This window comes from Parasteatoda tepidariorum, chromosome 2 (genome assembly GCF_043381705.1).
Source record: "Parasteatoda tepidariorum isolate YZ-2023 chromosome 2, CAS_Ptep_4.0, whole genome shotgun sequence".
NCBI classification, from domain to species: Eukaryota; Metazoa; Arthropoda; class Arachnida; order Araneae; family Theridiidae; genus Parasteatoda; species Parasteatoda tepidariorum.
Genome location: NC_092205.1, coordinates 27,992,947 through 28,006,879, shown reverse-complemented (window position 1 = coordinate 28,006,879; position 13,933 = coordinate 27,992,947). Strand labels below are relative to the sequence as shown.

Sequence of the window (13,933 nt, the reverse complement as noted above, 5' to 3'; positions counted from 1 at the left end):
TACATTGCTAAAAAATAACTACTTTTATAATTGTGAGCGAAGTGTTTTAACTCGCTTTAAAAGTTTGCGAGATATGAAGAAATATATGCAAAGTAATATTAATTGGTAATAAAACTTTGGAGCGTCCTCCTGACCATACTATTGGGAACATAATTCCCAGATTGTGGTTACCCCCAATATTTTGAGGGTCAGAAATCCAAATCTATTGAAAAAATAGCATGTTTATTCTGAGAAAGTAGCTTTTTGAGACTGATTTCATAACTTAAAATATCATGTGCTCTAATTAATTAGCATACTTGAGGTCCCCCCCTCGAGCCATTAATATAGAGTATTAGAAAATTGAAATCTGATCATTAAATTTAAAGTTCTTCAGGGAGGTCTTTTTTTTGTTTGTTACGCTGTACATATGAATTCACAAAACACTTTTATACTTTTCTTATTCTGTTTGACAAATTCAAAGACAAAAGAATTACATAGTTTTAACCTAAAATTCTCAATATTTGCAAAACATTTTTTTTATAAGTAGCACAAAAACAATGTTAAAATTTATTTTAATTAATTAAAATAAATTAAGTTGATCTATTTTAATTAATTTAGGTAAAAAATAAAAAATAAATAAAACCACTTTTTCTCATAGCTAAGCACTACCATAATATGTAATTACAGTTAAAATTAATTGCATTACTGCAAAAACTTAGAAATTTAAAGACTATTTAATGCTTATAAATATAGTTAAAAAGTTGTTAAATAACTCAATGCAATAAATGTAAATTACAACCAAGTGGATTAGCCCAAAGGGCCTAAGTCTAGTTATAAATTAGGAAAATGCTATTTCATAGAAAATATACCTGCACTGTAACAATACAATATTTGTATATACTTGAGCTAAACATTGTAGTTTATCAGGGAAAAAATCTTAGTAAAATTGGATAAATTCCTTTCTCACCTCCCATTGGCAATCATTTTCCCATGGTTGGCAATACTCTTCTAACTCCATTTAAGCATCTAAAAAATGAGACATTATTAAAAAAGTAGATTTAAATTAATTTAAAATTATAAACTAACTAAAACTAAAGAACAAAATATTCACTGATTGCACTTGAAAAGAGATAAATTGTGAAATTTGTTGCTTTAATAGTAAAGGTTCATTGATTGGCAAACTGAGAAAAAATTTATTGATTGGCATAAATTGTTGAATTTCAAGGCTTGTTTATTTTAGAACTTTTGTTCATACATCTTTTAATAATCACATAATCTTTTAATGATCATGCTTGATATAATTTATTGATTATTTTTTTTAATTTATCATTATTATTTGCATGAGTGAGAGAGCAGAAAAAGACATATGAACATATGTGTGATAGATATTAAACACTTACTCTTTTTCAATGCAACTATTTCAAAGTGGCCACTGTCCAAATAAAACCAAATTCCCAGAGTAAAATTTAAAAAAAAATAATAATAATTCACCTGATTTTTATGATTTAAATTAGCACAATTTTAAAAATATTCACCAACTACAATCGCCAAGTAGATTTTACACTTACGTATTTTTTAAACAAAAAACATGTCAATGTTAGCCAAGGGAAGGCTACGAGTTATACCTTTCGAGTTGGTCCCTTTCTGTGATGATTTTTTTTAGTTTCTCGCGGGCCATTGCTTGGAAGTTTCCAAGACTTAGAAATTATTCTGCTACAGATCAAGATACGGAAATCTCTCCTTTTGGAGAATTACCCAGATATAAAACTGACCATTGCTTTATACTTTAAAAAATTTGAGAAGAAATTGCCAATTTATCAGAGAATTCCAGTGATATTTTGAAATACCCTGAGAATTGCTGGTTTTTCCAATTCTAGAGAAAGTGGCCACTATGCTATACTTTTAAGAGGTGGTGGCAGGTACTGCAGAACCAGGGAGACAGAGGGTACTTTAGCCTACTCAAAATTTATAAATGAAAAAAACAGCCCCTTTTAAGATAAAAATTTTTAGCTCAATATTTGTGTAATTAAATTTACAATTAAAAAAGTAGTTATTTTTTTGTGTCTGAATTCTGAGTAACATTAACATTTTCTTGGTTAAAACTGTTACCAAATCTTACTCATCCCCCCACAGAGGAAATTTATGCTGCCTGATGGGAAAAGTTTTGATTTCAAATGTCACAGCAAACAGAATTAAAAAAAAGAAAGCAGTGAAACAGAATTTATTGAGGGGTAAATAATTTCTTTAATTAATTTTATTTTAATTTCGAATCATGAAGATTAAATTCCAAGTTTGAATACCAGGTACCCCAGATAACTTTGCAATTTGTAATGTTCTAGTAGAAATCAGGGAAAATGAGTTAAACATAAGGGCATTTTCTCAACAACAAAATAAAATAACTATTAAAAGAAAAGAAAAATGGAAGATTTCATCTATAGTAAACACTCCAAAATTATTATGCCCAATCCAAGGGGCCCTCAATTCAGTACTCTAAACTTGATTGCCACTAAATCATTTTTATTTCATAACGATAGACAGGTTGTTAGTTCAATTAAAAGATACGGAAATTTTTATTGTACCAACATATATATAGTTCTTATCTTGTCTATGAAATTATGAATAAAATGTAATTATGAGTTTATTTGATCTAATATGATTCTTCTTATAAGTCGTCAAACTTTACCTAAAAATTAAATTTCTACTTGGAATAGTTTATTCACAAAATGGATATTTGCATTGTCAAATGGAAGGTCTAATTAAACGAGTTTATTTATACGGAAGTACAAAATATATTTTCACAGGCAACAGATATTAAGCATTCCATTATTCTAGTACTTTTCATAACTGATTGTCATTTCACAGCTGATTTTCATTGACTGATTGTTTGGTTGATTGCTATGCTTTTTGTATTATTATGTTTATTGTTATGCTTTTTGGATCCATGGTATTAAAGCAGCAAAAACGAAGCTTAAAAATGACTTTTTTTTGGAACTAAGAACTGAAGTGAAATGACCACATCTCTCATTTATTTATTTATGTTATTACGCGCGAAATACGATAGAATTGGTTATATTCTTGATCAGCTATTTTTGTTGTAAATCAGTACTGTGCTCTGGTCAGTACTAAAGAGTAAAGACACAGTTTTTTAGTTTCTTTGAATTAATAATAGTTTGTGTTCAAACGATTCTCTGTAGGTTAGGGTGCAGAATCGAATGCCCCTTGGATTCAATTTACAAGTAGTTACTTTTACTCCATATTCTTCTTTCTTATTATTTCTATCCCTTTTATGATAAAAATCCCAATGTTAAATTTTTCTTTTAGCCCACACAGTTACGTTAAACATATTTCTAGGTTTAGGGATAAAAGAGATTTCCACATCCTGATCTGTGGCAGAATAATCGCCAAGTCTTGGCAACTTCCAGGCTGTGGCCTGTGAGAAACTAGAAAAAAAACACAGAAAGGGACAAACTTGAAAGGTATAACTTTTAGCCAACCAAAGCAAAGGTCTACGTGTGTTTTTTAAAAAAAACTTGCAAGCTTAAAATCCATTTGGCACTTTAGCAATTGCAGCTATAGCGACAGATCACGATACAACGGAATCCCTTAACGAATTCTGTATGTGATAAATATGTTTGTAAGATATGATGATCTAAACTGTGTTTTTTATTTTGTGAGTTGGGGACAGTTCTGTATTTGGTATAACTCTGAAACTACAATCGCCAAGGCACCAAATGGATTTTAAACTTGCATATTTTTAAAAAAGGTAACCATGATATAATTTTCCTGGGAATATTTTTTTTTCTAGTTTCTCCTGGACTGCTGCTTAGAGGTTGCCAAAACTTTTTTTGTGCTAAAGATCATGATATGGAAGTTTTCCCTTTCTAGGAAATGGCATGTATTTAAGACAAAATCCTTGTGAATGGGGGAGCATCTTATTATGTATTTCAAAATCAATTAACTGCTGTCGAGAAACTATTAGCAACCAGCAAGATTTAACAATGGTATCATCATAAAACAAGCATTTAAAAGATTAATTACTCAAATTTCCATATTGTCATCATAACAAAAATAACAGTATTTAAAAAAAAGCATCATTTCACTATGAAATCGTCATGAATCAAGCGCATCGAAAAGTGGTAATTCAAATTCAAAATTCTCGTGTCATGTTAACATGTTAAAGAGATCAAAGTTTTGGGTAAATAGATAAAAAAGCAATTATAACAGCAACAAAAAAAAGACGTTGATTTTCGATAGAAACATGCGCATCAAATCATAATCAATCATCAAATCTATTGGAATATTAGCATCAGCTAATATTCGAAATCAATTTTTGGATTTGCTTTAATTTTCACTGCTAAATTGTCCTTTGCAGACTGTCAAATTGCATAGAAAAGTAACTATACTTGGTAACATGAAATATATTTAACATATTATTCAATATCTCTATTTGAATAATGTATTATAATGCTTCAGAAAAGCTTGTCACCAACATTTCATCCAATAAAACAGCAGTATACCTGCCTAATGGTTTATTGAAAAATTTCTGCTGTTTTTTATATTTTGCTAATTACATGAATGTAAAATGCATCAATAACATTTGAATAAATTAACACCTTGTTTAAAAGTGTTAATAATATGTTTCTTTTACAGAAAGAAATATGACTCGAGAATTAATTCTCTATTCAGACAAGTATACTTAAATGATAAATATGAATACAGGTATAATATGTTTGATATCACTAGAAATGTTTAGTGTTAATTTTTTTTTTTTTATTCATTTCAAAGTTAATTCTATGATCCCATCATACACAATTTATGCAGTATTATGTTTCAAACAAATTTAACAACCTCAGGGATGTTTCCCAGACCATCGACAGTAGCCCATTGTGCAGCTCTAGTGCGACATAAATGAACTATCAATCAATAATAAAATTTAATTATATTATAAACCAGGGTTTGTGATTTATTTTACTTTTTAAAAAAAAATCAGATTTTTAAAAAATTCAAATACACTGAAAGAACTTTGATTTATGACTAAAAAACTTTATAAATGTTTAATAAAAATTAAATTAATATTAAAACTATGTTATTAGAATATTTTAGAAGCTCTAACTACCTAAAACCATTTTTCATTATAATACAAGCTTTGAATGCATAGCAACCATTTTGAAACAAATGCAAGATTGAAATTTAAAAACTAGATGAAAGAGAATTTAAAGAATGCTTTAACTATTAAAACAAAGTTTCAATTACCAAACCATAATTTCCATTTCCTTTTTTTTCTCTTCAGTTTTATAATGACAAAATAAATGTAACAGATTGTGTTCATAAATGTAGTCATTCATAAAAAAAATATTTAATCTATATATTTTTACATTAAAATATTCATTTTTAATCCTATATCAAGATAAATAAGTTAAGCTAAAAAAAATTTTTTTTTTAAATCTATGTACTCATGAAAATTTTTTTCCACAGAATTTCTTTATAGAAAATTAGATAATGTCTAAGATACTGTAAACATATTATGAGAAAAAAATACTTAAATGTTTTCTTTAATCTGTACTTTCAATCTCAAGAATCAAAAGATTTTTAAAAATATAATTTCAAATGTGTTTGAATTCAACACATGCCAAGAAAGAAAATAATTTTGTTAACTAAAATTAATCAATGCAGCAATATCATTCTGAAATCATTTGATTTAAATCATGATTTAAGTCAACAAACCCTGTTATAAACTAGGCATGTTATTTACTTTGTCATCTGAATGAAATAGTTTAAACACTGTCTATGGGTCTACTTTCCTGTGGCAACACAACACGATTAAGAGCTGTTTATTCGGTTACCCATTCCCTGAATTTCTTGGCTGATCGGAACAACAAAGGACCAGCGTTGTAGTTTTGGAGAGGGTTTGGAGGACAAGACAAAATTAAACATTACTTGATTAATGAACTATTCTACGATAAGTAGGATGTAGACATGAAAACAAAAATTGTGATTTTCTCTTTTTTCTGTCATTTAAACATTTAGTATGAGTATATTTATATCACAAGAAGGAGATAATCGGTAACTCCTCTCGAACATACATTAAAACTCTGTATGTTCGCTGTTAATATGCCACTGTAAAGGACATTGCAATTTTTGGTTTAACCCTTTAAGAAAGATTTTTTTACAAAAAATCTGTACTTATCTTCATATTTTCTAAAAAGGGGATTGGAAATTTGATAATTTAATCCCTTGGTGTCCTTGGAAAGAAGAATCCATCTTTCCACTTATCTTCGTTCTGCATAGTGTCAATGAAGCATTGAAAGGAAACTACAGTAATGGGACAAGTTAATTTAATATAAATATTTTTTTTTTAAGAATCAGAGATGAAGCAAATACATTTCATACTTAATTTGATTTTGAAACACATGCTTGAGAATATAGGGCAAAGTTAGGAAATTTTGCAACTGGCCAGTTGTAGAACTTATAACACAGCCACATTTTTTCAAAAATTTAAACAAAGAAACTGATAATGTTAATAAGATTAAGCATTTCTTTTGACAACATTTTTTTCTTTTTTTCAAAAAGTATGATAAACATTTAAATAAACTTTTAAGAAACAAGCATGTAGTAAAGTAATTTTCAGAATATTAAGAAATATTCATAATGATATACATGGTTTGTATTTTTGTTTAACCTTCCGTTAGACGTGCGCACCTCACAGGTGCATCTTTACTGCACTTCCACCTCCTTTGCCATCAATAGATTCTTCCGGGGGATGAGCCTAATGTTATCTTCTTATCTTTGAATTACTCAAAGGTCCATGTACTCCCGGCCTTCGAACATTTCGATGGAGAGGTGCAACGCGACCATTGACCCAAGTATTATGGATATAATATTTTTATGAAATAAATATCTATATTTTATCTTATTTTCTGCCCTACTCAACATAGCAGGTATAAATGGTCAAGTTATATACGCAAAAAATGGTTACAAAGTGAAAAACCGCAGAACCTTCTTGGGTCAATTGGTTAAACAACTTGTGATGGATGAAATGATCCGACGCAGGAGCAAGAAAAATTTATCTTCAGTACTTCGCTTTCGATTGGCAGAAGCAAACTTCGCAAGCCTCAGAAAATTCACTGTCAGAAAATCAAGCCAAGAAAAGAAAATAGTGCGCACCATGTCAAAAAAAAAATAAACAAAGAAAAAAATAATTATACATATGCTACTTGCGGAAAACACTTATGTTTGAGTAATGTAACAACAATTTGTAAAGACCTCTTGCAAAAATTCTTGTTCACATGAAGGTAGTTCTGCATCAGACAGCCTCTAAGATAATATTTTTATACTAACATGTGATATTGAAATAAGATGTTCCGATATGCAAGACTCTCAATGTTTTTTTACAATTTTACTTTTCTTTGTTTTTCTTTATGTTGTGCAATTATTTGTGATACAGTTTTTTCATATATTTTAGTAATTAAATAAGTTTTTTCATACTTAATCTATCTAAAGAATCTTAAATAGGTAACAATTAACTATTTAAACTAGAATAAATTTCACTTGACTTTAAAAAATTCAAAAACACCTTATAGGTGCAACGCGACTAACCATGTCGGAAACAAGTGCGCGTCTAACGGAAGGTTAAAAGAATAGTGATTGGCTGACAATTCTTTAATGGTTATTTGTTATATTTCATCACTCTGTGGCAGCAATTAATTTTGCAGTTTACTAGAGTACCTATATGATATATTTCCAAAAAGTATTGTAGGTATTCGAAGTATTTTAAAAATTGTCTAGAAACCACAAAATAGTCGTACAAACATAACAGGAATTTTCTTTGTGATAAATAGCATAGCATTCGTTTATTTCAGATCAACTTGAACATTTCAATCACATCAATAATTACCTATTAAAAAAAATTGCAACTTGATTTTTTTAATTTGACTCTTTATTTTATTTGAAAAAAATCAAATCACCATAAATTACAATTCTAATAATTTCTTCCCTTGATTTCTTTAGTGTCCTTTGTGTAAATGTGGTTCTTTATTCTTTTAGGCAAAAATTTTCCTATTAAATTGAATCAACATAAATTTTCTGCATTTAATTTTGAAATACCTAATATTTGCAAACTTTTCTATATATATATATATATATATATATATATATANTGTATATATATATATATATATATCCTAAATTTTTTGAATAATAATCTCTGTCTGACTACATTGAGATCACAAGTTTTGTAAAAATAGTGCTGTAGACTGTAGGGCTATCTATCTAATTAGTTAAAAAACATCTCAATTTATTCCCTTCATGTGAGCTGCAAATGAAATTTTATTATGCAAATCCACATGACAATGCATATCTATACTAAAAAAGTACTTCAGCAACTAAAATGATGGTTTGTTTACATGCACTAGCTTTATTCATCAGTAAAGTTGATTTACATTATATTTTGTTTATAATGGAAAAATTATAAATATACATATAAATATTTATTTGAAAAGGTAAATATATTGTATATATTAATTTATGGATTTAATTTTTAGAATTTTTTTACTTTCAGAACTTTTAACATCCTCTAAAGTCTTTGCAAAATATAAAGTATTCTTTTTCTGCTTCTGTATTTATAATGTATTTGAAGGGTATGTGTATGTGATTTGAATGGATTAAATTCTTTGATTTTTCTCTTCTCATTTTTTTTTCAGGGTGGAAAAACGGATGTCAAATAAACAGCATTTTGAGCTTACCTTCATCCATTCTCTTAAGATATTTAAATAGAATGTTTCTGTTTTAATAAGCATCTACTTCTATCTTTTTTCTTTGCCTAATTATGCATTCATAGCTATAAAATAGTTTTATTTTTTTTTATTAGTAAAAAACTAAATGCTTTTTGAAACGTTAATAAAAACTTTATTAAAATGTAAAGGAAGGCAGTTTATAAAATGTAATAAAAATATAATAAATACATCCTGTATATACAGGCATATAAGTATTCCAAACATATAAAATTTCGCGCTAAACTGTGGGTCAACTTATACACCACAGATAGAGGCGGACATTTGTTTGTTGTAAAATATCGATGCATTATAAACAATAAGATTAAGATAGATATGAAAAGCTCTGTGTCAATTTACCTTTACAGGTTACCCTTCTCAAAAATTATTTTTAAAATGTTAAACGCAATTAAGTTTGCATTTTTCTCTCACCACATTTTTAATGTATAAAGGTTTTTTACAAACAATACCTTAAATTACGTTTAAAAAAAATAAAGAATTAGAAAAGTTAAGATTATTTATGAAAAATATAACAAAATGAAAACTTTTTAAACAACCTACAAATTAAAAGATTTTGAAATATTATCTGTGTCAGATTCATTAATGTTAGCAGTGTTGTCATATGATCCCTCTCTGCAATGGATACTCTTTCATTGTCATGCTGAGTCCCACAAAAAATTGCCTTCATCCCTATCCGAAGAATTAAAACAATACCACATTTTACAACAACTTTTGAATCCACTTTTTGTGTTGCGTGGGAAATGGACGTGGTAATAGTTATTGCACCAGATCACTAAACAATGCAGAAATAGCATCACATTGTTCAGTTAAATTTCGTGGGTGTGATCACTTTTGGTTACATGAGAAATCGGTAACCGAGGTTGCTAAGACAGGTTGTCATTTCCACTTCTAGAATTATCAACATTTCCCATAACTATTAACTCAAAAACATATTTAAATTTGTAGTCATATTGGTATTCACGAAAAAGAAAGATTAAAGGCACTGTTTGTGATGTTATTTATTGATTACTATATTGTTTGTTCTACAAATTGTTTTACATAAACAAAAAATAAAAAAAGAATTTAAGTATGAAGAAATTGATTGTTTACATTTTTCTACCTAACAGATTATCTCCTATTTGCACTCATTATAAGTCCAGCTTAAAAATAAAAAAATTTCCTCTGATCTGGAACATGTTTTTGTTTACTTTAGTGAAGTAGAAAGACGAAAATATTTTAACAGGGTGGTCGATAATCGCTCGCTCGCAAATATTTGTTTGGTCTTTTTTGGGGTACTTTTTAGCAGTACACTGATTGGATAAGAAATTGGTTCATTAAAAATGTGGTTGTTGGAAGAGATTGTGACTCAATAGAAATGGTCCGTTATAGAAGTTTCACTGTAGAAACACATAAGACTATTGCAACTTATGGATCCCAATAGAGGTCAATAACAAGATAGTCAATAACAAGATGTAGTATAGAAAAATGTACATGATTAAAAAAATGGTTCAAGTTTATTTAATGTTTATAATAAATAGAAAACATTACAATTTATATAAGTTTGTAGTTATTAATATAACTTTTAATGTTTTCTTTTTGTTGCCTAAGTTTTTTTTTTTAAATTTAATATGTAGAATATTCTATACATTGCATAAAATACTGGAAGCAGAAACATTCCAGCACAGCAGCGGCCACTGCAGATTAATACAGCATGAGCATCTGTTGATTATTTTTGTTTTTTATTTTCAATAAGCAAACCAACGAACAGGAGGAAATTACTGAGACTTCTTTTTAAAACAACTGCCAACTTGTTTCGTAAAACTTTTTTAAAAAAAACTGAGTTGGCAGAACACCACCAAGAACAAAAAGTAAAGATTTTTTATTCTGTTACCTGATTAAAAGCTTAACTGTAATGGGACTGATTCCATTTTTTTCATATCTTTATACAAAACTTCAATTTAAACAACGTAAAAGTTTTTGTGTATACTTTTCAAGAACCTTATATTTTGTTGCTTATGTTAGATTAAGGAAAATTTTTACAACAATAATCTACTACTGTATTGAGGTTGCAGACCGAAATTTGATTTTTGAAGTTAGTGCTGCAGTTTCACTCTGAAAATTCTGTTAACAGAGATAGAATATTCCACAATGCATTCAATAGTTTGTGTAAAATTTCCATATTTTAAATTTTTTGTTTCTTATTCTAAGGTGCTGTGTAGTAAAATATTTCAAAGCTTATCAAAGAAGTAATTAAAAACTGAATAAATTACAGTATAGAGGAGGTGTTGACATAATGCATTTGCTGATAAATCTTTTTTTTTTCTTCTTTTTAATGTGAAAATGATAATTTCCTATCCATTTCTTTCTTACAACCTTTCCAAGAGATACAGTAGCTATAAAAACTAATGTTTTTATCACCATTTTATGATTCTTATTCATATTTTGCCACAGAGCAACAAAGACTTCTTCACTTTTGTCATCAATGGTGAAAAAACGACATTATTATCATCAACTCACTTTATTTCTCTTCAAAGTAAAAAAAATAGCATAAATGCTTGATTGCTAATTATGAAAAAGAGAAGAAAAATTTTTTTTTTGCGTTTCGAAATTTCATGCAAATATGTAATTTCGTGTATTAAGAAAAACTAAAGATCAAAAAAAAAATCATAAGTATAATAAAAATTTAATAGGTGAGTAATATGGTGTAATGAATAGATGAGTACCTGTGGAGTGAAGGAAATAAATTTATTTAAAATAAAACAAGAAAATTTAACCTTAAGAGGAAATGAAAAATCATCAATTCAACATATTTTATATATTCAATTCAACATTAACAACAACAGGCCATGTAAATTTTACAAATTCTAAAATAAAAGCACAGTAGAATCTCTCAAATTCAAATTGCAATATTGTACTATTAAAGCCAATGTGAGTCTTAACAATTTCAGAAATATAAATCACAATGCTTTATCAAAATAGCCATGACAATAATGAGTAATTTTTACATAACTGGTAATGTAATGTAGGATGTCCTAAGTTAGACTAGTATTTTTCAAAAATTTATGAAGGAACACAGCTAAGGTTTAAAAAAAACTTGCAGCCTATTAATGCAAGACATACATTTTTTCTTCCAGGGTTTCTGGGTTTAATTTAAATTTTTTTCAACAGATGGAACTGTAAATCCTTTCTGTTTTTCCTGTTTTGTATTGATGAAAAAAAATTTTTTTTTTGTTCTAAGATCCTGACATGTTTTAGAAGCTAATGAAGGCATTTTAAAAATATAATGTGATTTTCATTAATTGAAAGAGTTTGAAATAATGTGATGTAATTTTCAGTTGTTTTTCTTTGAATTATAGGTTTATTGTTTTCCGTGCTATTTGTTAAAGGTTTTTAAACTAAAGCCATTCATTCTGTGAGAAAACATTTACATTATCTGTCAACTTGTTCCAATTTATCGCAATCTTTTTATTTGAATATTTAGAATGGTATTTAATTTTATGATTTAAAATTTTTATCATTTTAATAAATTTATTTTAGAATTTTTTCCACCACAACATATGAAAAACTTAACCATAGATATAAAACTTATTAATTTGTGCAGAGTAATTGAGTGCAGGCTAAGATTAAACAAGTTAAGTTAAACTTAAATTGTAATTTGGATAACACTTTAAATATTCTGAAAATCTAGAGATTCCGCATTGGCAGTGCTGTATTTATACCCTCTCCTATAAGTTTGCTTTAAAAATGGTTATTTTTTGACATTAAATACTTTTTTTTTTCCTTAAATTTTTAAAAACCATCTTACTGGTTCAGGAGACCCTGTAAAAGCAACCTTTGACCAAATCTTTTTTGCATTCAATGCATTTTACTTTTAACCTAAATTTTTAGTATTTCAAATATGTGGTGATCTCAATTCAATTATATTATCAAAATTCTACTGTATAGTATGCAAAAAAAATTAAATAAATAAACGGATCAACCTATATAACTATTGATCTAATGATTCGATCTTCACGTTTCACAACTCAATCTTAATGGTTTGAGGGGTTGACCTGGAATATGCTAATTAATTATTGCAGACAATATTTTAAACTACAAAATTAGACACAAACATACTTTCTCTGAATAAACATACCCTTTTCTGATGAATTCGAATTTCTGATCACAAAAATGTAATTTTAACATCAATTTCATGAATTAAATAACAAAATTTTAAATAAAATACAAAATTGGTAGAATAATTCCTGAGAAATCAAATTTTAAAAATACAACTCTTACAAAGTTCGATTTCTCAGGAACTACCTGACTGATGTTGCTCAAATTTAGTATTTTACCATTCAAAATTATTTTGACTACTATTAAATAAAGTTAAAAAAAATATTTACAAAAAGTTATATTTTGCATGGAATTATTTTGGGGTAAAGGAGTTTTATAATTATATGCAAAAATTTTCAACTCGCATAAAAAGTCCTCGAGATATGTTGAAATATGCAAAAAGTAAAATTAACATTAAGAGGTCAAAACATTTGACCACTCANCCTGACATGTTTTAGAAGCTAATGAAGGCATTTTAAAAATATAATGTGATTTTCATTAATTGAAAGAGTTTGAAAAAATGCGATGTAATTTTCAGTTGTTTTTCTTTGAATTATAGGTTTATTGTTTTCAGTGCTATTTGTTAAAGGTTTTTAAACTAAAACCATTCATTCTGTGAGAAAACATTTACATTATCTGTCAACTTGTTCCAATTTATCGCAACCTTTTTATTTGAATATTTAGAATGGTATATTTAATTTTATGATTTAACATTTTTATCATTTTAATAAATTTATTTTAGAATTTTTTCCACCACAACATATGAATAACTTAACAGTGCAGGCTAAGATTAAACAAATTAAGTTAAACTTAAATTGTAATTTGGATAACACTTTAAATATTCTGAGAATCTAGGGATTCCGCATTGGCAGTGCTGTATTTATACCCTCTCCTATAAGTTTGCTTTAAAAATTGTTAATTTTTGACATTAAATACTTTTTTTTTTCCATAAATTTTTAAAAACCGGCTTACTGGTTTAGGAGACCCTGTAAAAGCAACCTTTGACCAAATCTTTTTTTCATTCAATGCATTTTACTTTTAACCTAAATTTTTGGTATTTCAAATATGTAGTGATCTCAATTCAATTATAT

At 27.6% G+C, this 13,933-nt stretch overlaps 2 protein-coding genes across 6 annotated transcripts in view; one reads left to right on the top strand and one right to left on the bottom strand.

The window, feature by feature from the left end:
* The window catches only part of LOC107436261 (uncharacterized), a 60,675-nt gene that overhangs the window by 16,472 nt on the left and 30,270 nt on the right, over window positions 1-13,933 (bottom strand). Inside the window, exons 1-2 of one of the 5 annotated variants that reach the window (XM_071177380.1) lie at window positions 2,663-2,884; window positions 947-1,005 (exon numbers count right to left, since the gene is read on the bottom strand). The exons of 1 other annotated variant lie outside the window; for it this stretch is intronic. The gene's annotated coding sequence lies outside the window, so the exon portion shown is untranslated. Of the gene's footprint in view, window positions 1-848; window positions 1,006-1,379; window positions 1,529-2,662; window positions 2,885-13,933 lie in introns of those variants that run through there. 3 more of the 5 variants (XM_071177378.1, XM_043043889.2, XM_043043891.2) reach the window with 3 other exon arrangements.
* Window positions 3,013-13,933, top strand: part of LOC107436263 (cyclin-dependent kinases regulatory subunit) — a 52,553-nt gene continuing 41,632 nt past the window's right edge. Inside the window, exon 1 of the mRNA XM_043043895.2 lies at window positions 3,013-3,215. The gene's annotated coding sequence lies outside the window, so the exon portion shown is untranslated. The remainder of the gene's footprint in view (window positions 3,216-13,933) is intronic.